At 42.1% G+C, this 11,203-nt stretch overlaps 1 protein-coding gene across 6 annotated transcripts in view; it reads right to left on the reverse strand.

Moving 5' to 3' along the window:
• LOC134349550 (four and a half LIM domains protein 2-like) overlaps nt 1–10,703 on the reverse strand; it is a 131,234-nt gene extending 120,531 nt beyond the window's left edge. Inside the window, exons 1-2 of one of the 6 annotated variants that reach the window (XM_063054044.1) lie at nt 10,549–10,673; nt 7,139–7,246 (exon numbers count right to left, since the gene is read on the reverse strand). The gene's annotated coding sequence lies outside the window, so the exon portion shown is untranslated. Of the gene's footprint in view, nt 1–7,138; nt 7,247–10,548 lie in introns of all 6 variants that reach the window. The other 5 variants (XM_063054043.1, XM_063054040.1, XM_063054038.1 and 2 more) reach the window with 5 other exon arrangements.
• Nucleotides 10,704–11,203: the final 500 nt, after the last annotated feature.

An 11,203-nucleotide genomic window follows, 5' to 3' on the forward strand; every position in this document is an offset into this window, starting at 1 on the left:
AAATCAATCATCAAAACAAAAAAAAAAGCAAATTGCAACTCATGCACCCCTAGGAGATCCAACATTTCAGGCTGATATTAGCCAACAAAGTAGATGCTGTGAAGTGTGCTGGTATGTACTGAGACAGTGCAGAATCTAATTCTGGTTTGAACTTTCCATTTCCCTATAGGACTTCTTGTTCCATATTTAAAAGGACAGCTTGCCAATAATAGCACAACAGGTGATGATACACTGTATTAAGTGTAGCCACTGCCTCCTAGTGGTCAAGAGAGGTAGGTAACATTATCGCCACTGGTAAAATCATGGAAGTTATCCATGTGGGCCAAGTATGGTTAATCTCATTAATTTATACTTCCTTAAAAACATCTCTAACTATCCTTAGATATGTTTATTTCAGCTATTTCCTTGTTGTACTTCCTCACTTTATCTCCTATTTCCTTCTGAGAAGTAGTGATGGTCAGGAAGGTTGCTTGTTCTAGGGATGGTGGATGAGATGTCCTTGAGTGCACTGTGATCACTGGACTATTTAACATCCATAAGCACACTTGTGAATTCACGATTCTCTGGACTCCAGAAACTATGGGTTCAGACAGGTTGGCACAGCTAGAACAACACCAGCAACCTGAGTTCATTCCTGACCTTTCTGCTGTCGAATGGAATTTGCACGTTCTTCATATGACTGCATGGATCTGCTCTGGGTGATCCAGTTCCCTCCTACATCCCAAAGATGTGTGAGCTGGTAGTCATGCATTGTAACACTGTAAGCTGCCCCTAACGTGTAGATGAGTTGAAGAATATGGGGGGCTGCTGTAGCATTGATGGGAATGTGGGGAGGGTAAAATGGAATGAAATGTAGGATTAGTGTCAATGGTCTTTGATGGGTGGTATGGACTCAGCGGGGCGACTTTAGCTAGAATATCCAGACTGGCACTTCAGTACAAAGGAAGTTCTGCACTGTCAGGGGTGTCAAGGAGCGCAATAGGAATAAATGAATTAGAAACAACACACCCCCTCAAGCCTGCTCCATCATTCAACAAGAGTACGTTGATCTGAATGAAACCTTAACTCTCCATTTCCTCTCCCACTGCGTTTAACCCCCTCACTTATCGAGAAGCTATTTAACTCTGGCTTAAAAAATATTCATGGATTCTGTTTCCACCAATCTTTGACAAAAATAGTTCCGAAGTCTTATTACCAATTGAGAGAGAGAAAAAAATCAATTCATGCTCGTCTTAAATGGACAAGCCTTATTTCTCAGCAGTGATCTTCGAGATTCTCCTAAAGGAAAAAACATCCATCAAATATCCACCCTGACAGGATTAGGAAAATGCAAATGAAACCTTGGTACTGGTCTGAGGAAGAACAAAGGAGCTATCTCTGATGTCCCGACCAATGCTTCTCCTTCACTCAACACTCCTAGAAAATGGTTAACTGATAATTAATAACCGTACCCAATACATTAGCCAATGAGAGTATGTTCGCGGTCAAAGTTCAATGTACGGTTATTAAAGTATGTATACAGTATACAACCTTGAGCTTTGTGCATTCAGAGGTGCTCTTCTGCACGTCACTGTTATAGCACATGGTTATTTGAGTAACTGTTGTCTTTCTGTCAGCTCGATAACCTTCGACTCATACCGGAGAATGAGGAGGTGATAAACAGGAGCTACAGAGAGGTAGTCACCCCTAGGTTGCTGGGGGTAGGTAACTGGGTGACTGTAAGGAGAAGGAGGGAAATGCACTCCTGTGGCCGTTCCCCTCAATGATAAGTAGATACTTTAGATACTGTTGACAGGGGTGAGCTACCAGGGGACTTCACAGTGACCAGGTTTCTGGCACTGAGATTAGTGCTGTGGCTCAGAAGAGAAGAGAGGTGAAGAGGACTGCATTGGTGATAAGAGATTCCATAGTTAGAGGAACTATGAGATGCTGTGGGCTTGATAGAGACACCCAGTTGGTATGTTGCCTCCCAGGTGCCAGGGTCAGGAATGTCTCAGATCGGGTCCATGCATTATAAAAGTAGAGGGTGAGCAGCCAGAAGGTATTGGTACATATTGGTGCCAATGATATAGGTAGAAAAGGTGAGGAGGTCCTGAAGAGAGATTTTAGGGACCTAGGTAGAAACATGAAAAGCAGAACCTCCGGGGTAGTAATCTCTGGATTGCTGCCCATGCCAAACGCCACTGAGGGTAAGAATAGAATGATTTGGCAGGTAAATGTGTGTGCTGAGGAGATGGTCCAGGGGTAGTGGTTCAGATTTATGGCTCATTAGGATTTCATCTGGGGATGGTATGAACTGTACAAAAGGGATGGGTTACACCTGAACCCAAGAAGGACCAATATCCTTGCGGGCAGGTTTGCTAGAGCTGTTTAGGAGGGTTTAAGCTAATTTGACAGGGGGATGGAAACTGGAGTGATCATGCTGAAGGTGAGGTAGTTGATCTACGAACAGAGGCAATGTGTAGTGAGACTGCTAGCAAGGACAGGCTGATGATGGGGCAAATTGCAGTCAACAGGATGAGTTGCAATGTAAAAGACAGACAAAATCGAAAAGGATGAATACAGAACTGAAGGTGTTATACTTGAATGTGTGCAGTATACAGAATAAGGTAGATGAACTTGTAGCATAGTTAGAAATAGAGAGGAATGATTTTGTGGGCTTCATTGAATCATGGCTAAAAAAAGATTATAGATTGGGCCCTAACATCCAAGAATAGACATTGTATAGAAAGGACAGGCACTTAGACAGAGGGGGTTGGCATGGCTTTGTTGGTAAAAAATAAAATCAAATCATTAGAAATAAGTGACAAATGGTTGGAAGATGTCGAATCATTGTGAGTAAAGCTAAGGAACTGCAAGGGTAAAAACAGACTGGTGGGAGTTATGTACAGATCCCCAAACGGTAGTAAAGATGTGGTCTACAAATTACATTGGGAAATAGAAATTGCATGCCAAAATGACAATGTTACAATCATCATGGGGATTTCAATATGCAGGTAGATTGAGAAAATCAGGTTGGTGCTGGATTCCAAGAGGGGGAGTTTTCTAGAATGCCTACGAGATGGCTTTCTAGAACAGCTTATGGTTGAGCTCAGTAGGGATCAGTTATCCTAGATTGTGTGTTGTGCAATGAACCAGAATTGGTTAGAGCTCTTAAGATAAAAGAACCCTTAGAGGAAAGTGATCATAATATGATAAAATTCACCCTGCAATTTGAGAAGGAGAAGCTAAAGTCAGATGTATCAGTGGAGTAAAGGGAATTACAGAGGCATGAGAGAGGAGCTAGTCAAAGTTGATTGGAAAAGAACACTGGCAGGGATGAAAGCAGAGAAGCAATAGGTAGAATTTCTGGAAGCAATTTGGAAGGCGCAGGATATGTACATACTGAAGAGGAATAAGTGTTCTAATGGCAAGATGACACAACTGTGGCTAACAAGAGAAGTCAAAACCAACATAAAAGCCAAAGAGAAAGCATATAATAGAGCAAACATTAGTGGGAAGTTTGAGGATTAGGAAGTTTTTAAAAACCAACAGAAGGCAACTAAAAAGTCATTAAGAAGGAAAAGCTGAAATTTGAAGGTAAGCTATCCCGATAATATGAAAGAAGATACCAAAAGTTTCTTCAGATACATCAAGTGTAAAAGAGAGGCAAGAATGGATATCGGACCACTGGAAAACGATGCTGGAGAGGTAGTAAAGAGGGACATAGAAATGGCAGATGAGCTGAATAAGTACTTTGCATCAGTCTACACTGTGGAAGACGCCAGCAGTATGCCGGAAGTTCGAGATTGTCAGGGGGTAGAAGTGTATGAAGTTGCCATTACTAGGGAGAAGCCCTAGGGAAACTGAAAGTTCTGAAGGTAGATAAGTCACCTGGACCAAATGGTGTACACTCCAGGGTTCTGAAAGAGGTGGCTGACAAGATTGTGGAGGCATTAGTCACGATCGTCCAAGAATCAATTGATTCTGGCATGGTTCTGGAGGACTGAAAAATTGCAAATGTCACTCCACTCTTCAAGAAGGGAGAGAGGCAGAAGAAAGGAAATTATAGGCCAGTTAGTCTGACCTCAGTGATTGGGATGATGAAGTAGATTGTTAAGGCGATGGTTTTAGAGTACTTGATGACACATGATAAAATAAGTTGAATTCAGCATGGTTTCCTCAAGGGGAAATCTTGCCTGTGTCATGGTCCGGATCGGGGTCCCTTTAAATTTACTTTGTTTATGTTATGATCCAGACCGTTGACTCCCTGTTTCCCTTTGGTTCCCTGTTTTCCCGTGTCCCTCGGCCTTGGTGATTAGAGGCAATTTACTCTTGGCTGAACCGGTAGTTTATAGTCTCCGGCTTTCAGCTGTTCGCGGCGAGAGCGTCTGCAAAGTCATCAAAGGTACGGCGTGCCAATGTCATCTGGCTGGAGCAAGCCTAGTCTCCGCCCGAAGTGGGTGCCAGTAATTCACCTTTCCTCACCGGAGCAACCCTGTCAAGTTACCTCGCCAAAGCGAGCCTGCAAAGTTTCCTCACCGAGGTGGGTCCAGCATTTAACCCACCAGAGGGAATCAAGACCCGCTGTCTACTGTTCCTGGGCCGAGTCGAGAGCTCGCCACTACCCGGCAGCATCCAAGTACCGAGTCAAGTCCTGGCCCTGGTGGCATCCAAGTACCGAGTCAAGACCTGGCCCTGGCGGTCTGTGATTCCTGTCCTACTCCCCTGTCTGAATCTCTTCTCTGCCCCTCTCGCCTCTAGCCCTCGTCTGCAGCCCCCGCCTGCACTTCGGTCTAGTTCCATCACCGGAGCTAGACAGGTACTGTCTGGTGTTCTTTCGTGTTGGTCTTGTCTTGTCTTGTCCTCGCCTCTGTGGGGTAAGTCAGGCCATCTTGTCGTTACCCCGCGGGGGGTCATGTCTTGTCTTGTCCTCGCCTCCATGGGGTAAGTCTGGCCGTCTTGCCGTTGCCCTGTGGGGGGGTCGTGTCTTGTCTTGTCCTCGCCTCCGTGTGGTAAGTCAGGCCTTCTTGCCGTTGCCCTGCGGGGGTCATGAGTCATGAGTCCCGGCCCTATGTCCTGTACCCAAGGAGGGGTCCCGACTCTGTGTTCTGTGTATGTGTCCATGGTTCCATGTACCTGCTCTCCTGAGACTGAGGCTCTGTGTTTCCATGTTCCTCCTCTTCCTAACCCATGTCATGTCCATGCCTGCTTCTGGGGTCCGAGCCCAGGGCACGACCCAGGTACTGGGTCCTTGCCCAGTCTCTGGCTTGGAGTCCATTCCGTGTCCTCTTCATGTTGCCGCTAGTTCTGGATCCAATTCCAAGTCCTATCCCAGACCCTTGGTCCCAGCCGAGTCGTAGTCCTGAGTCCTTGTCCAGTTTGCTATTCCTGCTCCTGCCTTGCTCTCCTGGTATCGAACAATTAACTAAATTTAATTAACCTCACAAGATGTGCCTTGCATTTGGGTCCACCCTTGCCCCCAATGCCCTCCCCATTGTGACAGCCTGACAAATCTGTTGGAATTCATTGAAGAAATAACAAGCTGGGTAGACAAAGGAGAAGTTGTGGATGTTGTGTACCTGGATTTTGAGAAAGCCTTTGACAAGATGCCACACATGAGGTTGCTTAAAGTTAAGAGCCCATATTATTGCAGGAAAGATACTAGAATAGTGATTGGCAGGAGGCAAAGAGTGGGAATAAAGGGAGCCTTTTCTGGTTAGCTAACAGCGACTAGTGGTGTTCCACAGGGGTCTGCGTTGGGACCGATTCTTTTTACGTTTCTGTCAATCTTAGATGACGGATTGATGGCTTTGTGGCAAAGTTTGCAGATGATACAAAGATAAATGAAATGCAGGCAGTTTTGAGGAAGTAGAGAAAAACAGACAGATTAGGAGAATGGGTAAAGAAGTGGCAGATAGAATACTGTGTCAGGAAGTGTATGGTCGTGCACTTTAGCGGAAGAAATAAAAATGTAGAATATTTTCTAAATGGAGAGAAATTTCAAACATCTGAGGTGCAAAGGGACTTGGGAGTCCTTGTGAAAGATCCCCTGAAGGTTAATTTGCAGATTCAGATGGTAGTGAGGAAGACAAATGCAATGCTGGCATTCATTTCAAGAGGACTAGAATATAAAAACAAGGATGTAATGTTGAGGCTTTATAAAGCACTGTGAGGCCTCACTTGGAGTATTGTGAGCAGTTTTGGGCCCCCTTATCCAAAAAAGCTGACATTGGAGAGGGTTCAAAGGAGGTTTACGTAAATGATTCCAGGATTGAAAGGCTTGTCATATGAAGAGCATTAGATTGTTCTGTGTCTTTACTCACTGGAATTCTAAAGAATAAACAGTGACCTCATTGAACCCTATCAAATGTTGAATGGCCTTTATAAAGTAGATGTGGAGAGGTTGTTTCCTATGGTGGGGGATTCTACGACCAGAGGACATAGTCTCAGAAAAGAGAAGCGTCCTTTTAGAATGGAGATGAGGAGGAATTTCTTTAGCCAGAGAGTGGTGAATCTGTGAATTCGTTGCCCCAGGCGACTGTGGAGGCCACATCATTGGGTATATTTAAGGCAGAAGTTAATAAATTCTTGATTAGTCAGAGCTCAATGGGATATGGGGAAAATGCAAGAGATTGGGGCTCAGAGGGAAAATGGATCAGCCATGATGAAATGGCGGAACAGACTCGATGGGCCAAATGGCCCTATTTCTGCTCCTATTTTTTGGTCTTATGAATCAGTCTGGCCATTCTCCTCTGACCTCTTTGATTAACAAGCCATTTTTACCACAGAATTGCACTCACTGGATGCTTTTTTTTCACACACCATTCTCTGTAATCTTGAGAGACTGTTGTGTGTGAAAACTCCAGGAGATTAGCAGATTCTGAGATACTCAACCACACTGGCTGGCACAAACAATCATTCCATGGTCAAAGTCACTTTGATCATATTTCTTGCCCTTTCTGACATTTGGTCTGAACAACAAATGAACCTCTATGGAGTTACTGTCATATGATTGGATGATTAGATACTTGCATTAATGAACAGGTGTGCACAATAAAGTGGCCACAGAGGGCAAGAAAGACGTGAGAATTATGTCAGACAGTTTAAAATTAAAATCTTTAAAATATTTCCCTTCAATTAAAACATTTTTACTTACATTTTGGCTGGAGCATGCAAGGTTGATTTTAAAACTGTAGGCCTCACCATAAAAATTCAGTGGTGTTTGAGGTGTCCCTCCAATGGTGGTCACATTCAGAGATGGAATCTTGTTTTGGGTTGGAGATAAATGATAAATGAATACGATAGGATATTGAGGGCTAGCGTCTGTAGTCAAAATAATAATTAGATTTGGGTATGTGGGTTAGTAGTGAGGGCATATAACTGTACAGATTGGGGCTAAGTAGTTAGTAGGATTTGATTGGCTGTCAGTTAATTCAGTGGGAGTTCATAAGACCATAAAACATAAGATCTGAATTAGGCCATGCGGCCCATCAAGTCTGTTCCGTCATTCAAACATAGCTGATTTATTACCCCTGTTACCCCATTTTTCTTGCTTATCCCCATAACTATTGACACCCTTACTAATCAAGAACCTATCAACCTCCACTTAAAATTTCCCCAATGACTTGACCTCCATAGCTGTCTGTGGAAATAAATTCCATGGATTCACTGCCCTCTGGCTAAAGAAATTCCTCCTCATCTCTGTTCTAAAGGAAAGTCCTTCTGTTCTGAGGCTGTTCCCTCTGGTCCTAGGATCCCCCACTGTAGGAAACATCCTCTCCACATCTGCTCTATCCAGACCTTTCAATGTTTGATAGATTTCAATGAGATCCCCCCGCCCTTATTCTTCCAAACTCCAGGTAGTACAAGCGCAAAGCAATCAAATGCTCCTCATACATTAACCCTTTCATTCCTGGGATCATTTTTGTGACCTTTGGACCCTCTCCAATACCAGCACTTTCCTTCTTAAATAGGGGGCCCAAAATTGCTCAAAATACTCTAAGTACAGCCTGACCAATGCCTTATAAAGCCTCAGCATTACATCTTTGTTTTTCTTTTCTAGGCCTCTTGAAATTAATGCTAAAATTTAATTTGCCTTACTTACCACCAACTCCCAAGTCTGTTTGCATGTCTTATTTCTGAATTTTCTCTCTGGAATATAGTCTATACCTTTATTCCTTTGACCATAGTGCATGATCATGCAGTTCGCTACACTACATTTCATCTGCCACTTCTTTGCCATTCTCCTAATTCCTAATTCCTTCTGCAAATTCCCTGCTTCTTCAAACACCACCTTCCCCTCCACCTAACTTTGAGTCGTCTGCAAACTTGGCCACAAAGCTATCAATTCCGTCATCCAAATCATTGAACGTGGAAAGAAGTGATCCCAACGTCGACCCCTACAGAACATCACTAGTCACCGCAGCCAATCAGAAAAGGTTCATTTTATTTCCACTATTTGCCTACTGCCAGTTGCCCAACCCTGGATTCATATTAGCATCTTTCCATGGGCTCTTATCTTTGTTGAGTCAATAAGCACGAGCTGGGAATTAATGAGCAGGAGATTGCAGTCAGATACTGAGAAGAGGGGATAAGTATTTGGACAACATGTCTGTAAGGGATTGTGTTTTCAAAGTTCAAAGTAAATTTATTATCAAAGCGTGTATATGTCACCATATACAACCCTGAGATTCATTTTCTTGTGGGCATATGCAATAAATCCAATAACCATAACAGGATCAATGAAAGCCTGCACCAACTGGGTGTACAACCAGTGAGAAAAACACAATAAACTGTGTAAATACAAAAAGAAAGACAGAGAGAAGGAAGCAATAAATATCAGGAACAAGAGATGAAGAGTCCTTGAAAGTGAGTCCAGAGTTTGTAGGAACATTTCAGTGATGGGCAAGTGAAGTTGAGTGAAGTGAAGATGACTGAAGTCAGACAAAAGTGTGGTGCTATGGTGGTTCTAGAGGGTGGGGGAATTCTGATGGAAGCAGAGACAAGGAAGCAATTAAACAGACCCATTGGACCCACCTTTTCCAGCATTATGGTAACTGTCACAGGATACCCCCAAATTTTTTAAAAGTCAGTCGTCAAATGCAGTTTGCATGCCTCGCATGCTGTTGCTCATCTCCATGCATGTCTATGTACCTCTGTGCATTTTATTTCTCATGACCCTTAGTAACAAATACAGTATGGCAGAAGGCTGTGGTGGAATTTAAGGTCTGACATTGTATGGGATTCATTGAGAAGCCTTCGTATATTGGAAAACAGTGAGCTCAAGTCACACAAGATGTGTGAATAAATACTCACTCCAGTGCTCTACAGAAAGTACACCACTTTTTTTCTTCCTCCTCAGAAAAAACAGGGGAGGCCCAACTACTTTGGGCAATAGGTTTTTAATGGAACTCTTCACTTTGATTTAACAAAGAAAGAAATAGTTTATGGACTGTTCTCAAGAACCTTTATATAACCAGGTTACTGACTATATCTTGCAATATTGACTGAGATGGTTTTGGTATTACTCTGTGTTCAACAGAAACAATTATTAATATCACACAAACATCAGTAAAATCAATTCTTCAGATGATTTGTCACAAAGCATAATAACAAACAAAGGTAGTAATTAATGACAAAGTTGGTATAGTACTGTGCCAGGCATAAAATCCTAGCTCAAACGCAAAAAATGCACTGCGAATACAGAAAATCTGAAATAAAAGCAGAAAATACTGGAGATCAGCAGCAGGTTGGGCGGTGTTTGCAGTGAGACAGTTAACATTTCAGGTTAATGACCATTGATCAGATCCTGCTGCTGCCTGACTTTCTGAGTATCTACCGCATCTTGTGCTTTTATTGGAAACTTTTAGTTACAATCTATGACCCGTGTTGTGTCAATCATTCAGGAAAGCAGGGATGATAGCTAAGTTCCCCTTATTGCCTGGGTTTACTCATGCAGTTTGCTGATACAGCTGGTGCAAGCATGGGAGGGCAGCTGGCACTATAGAACTGAGTCCCAACAAGACAGAGTCTCCCTGAGCGATGGGGAGAAAATTGAAAAAAAAAACAGAATAGAGTCTAAAATAACTAAAGAGGGGATGTTTAAAAATAACAATGGAATCATGATTTTGTGATGAATTGATATTGGTACATAAACACTGCAAAATGTTTCAATAATTTCCCCAAATTTATTTGTATTTCATTATCCATATAGCTTAATGTGAGAAACATAATAATCACCAAGTATTATAACAGTCTGATAGCTACACACTGTATTCTAGCAGTCAGTTAATCTGTTTGAAAAGCCTTATACAGATGGAACACTGAATTCATTTCAGGGATAAAAATAGGAGATGACAAAAGAAATAATTAAGAGGACAGTAAACTGCTAATCTATTTTCAGCGCCTGGTCTTGATTATAATGCTATAATGAATCTATTGATTCATTAACATTTCAATTGAATGATTCCAGAGAGAGAAAGCTCTCAATTTCAGAAATGGTGAGAATGAATGTGTAAAATAATTATGGCAGAAAACGTATAGTTGGAGAGAAATGCCAACCCTTACCTCAAAATTGACGGCAACTGTCTTCAATTCCAAGGCAAATGAATGACCGAGCAAGACAAGGGGAGAAACCTACTGCTTTATTTGACTGTCAAAGCTTCGCATTTAGTAGATGACACTAGCAATTAAGCAGATTGACATTCTTTTGCCAAAGAGTCTATAAATACAATATCTCTAAAGCAACTGCTGCTCACTAGAGATAAGAACCACTATTGCTATTGCTGTGCACAACTTCCTACCTTTTAAGGTATCAGACATTTAACAACACATGTCCTGCAATGGAAAGTCTGCACTAGTAAAAATGTAACCACATATCCTGTTACCTCAAGGACATACAAAGCCGGGATTAGTCTATGGTCAATTGTAACTTATCCCATTTCTAAAATTTTCTCGCATGCACAAAATAAGTTACTGAATAAATAGCATAAAATAAATATATTATCCTGGAATTAGATTCATAAATGCTGAGTAGTTTCAGATAATGTACGTCACTTAATAAACTCTGCTGGTTACCTTTAGGCTGAGTGTCCTAATGTATAATCAGTAAACTAGTCATGGCTTAAGGCAGGTTAAGCAATTATTCTTACAGCAAAGCCACAGTAACAAAATATAGGTAACCTTCAGCAAAGGAGTGATGAAAAAACAATCACAGACAGTG

Source organism: Mobula hypostoma, chromosome 7, assembly GCF_963921235.1.
Source record: "Mobula hypostoma chromosome 7, sMobHyp1.1, whole genome shotgun sequence".
Lineage (NCBI taxonomy): Eukaryota > Metazoa > Chordata > Chondrichthyes > Myliobatiformes > Myliobatidae > Mobula > Mobula hypostoma.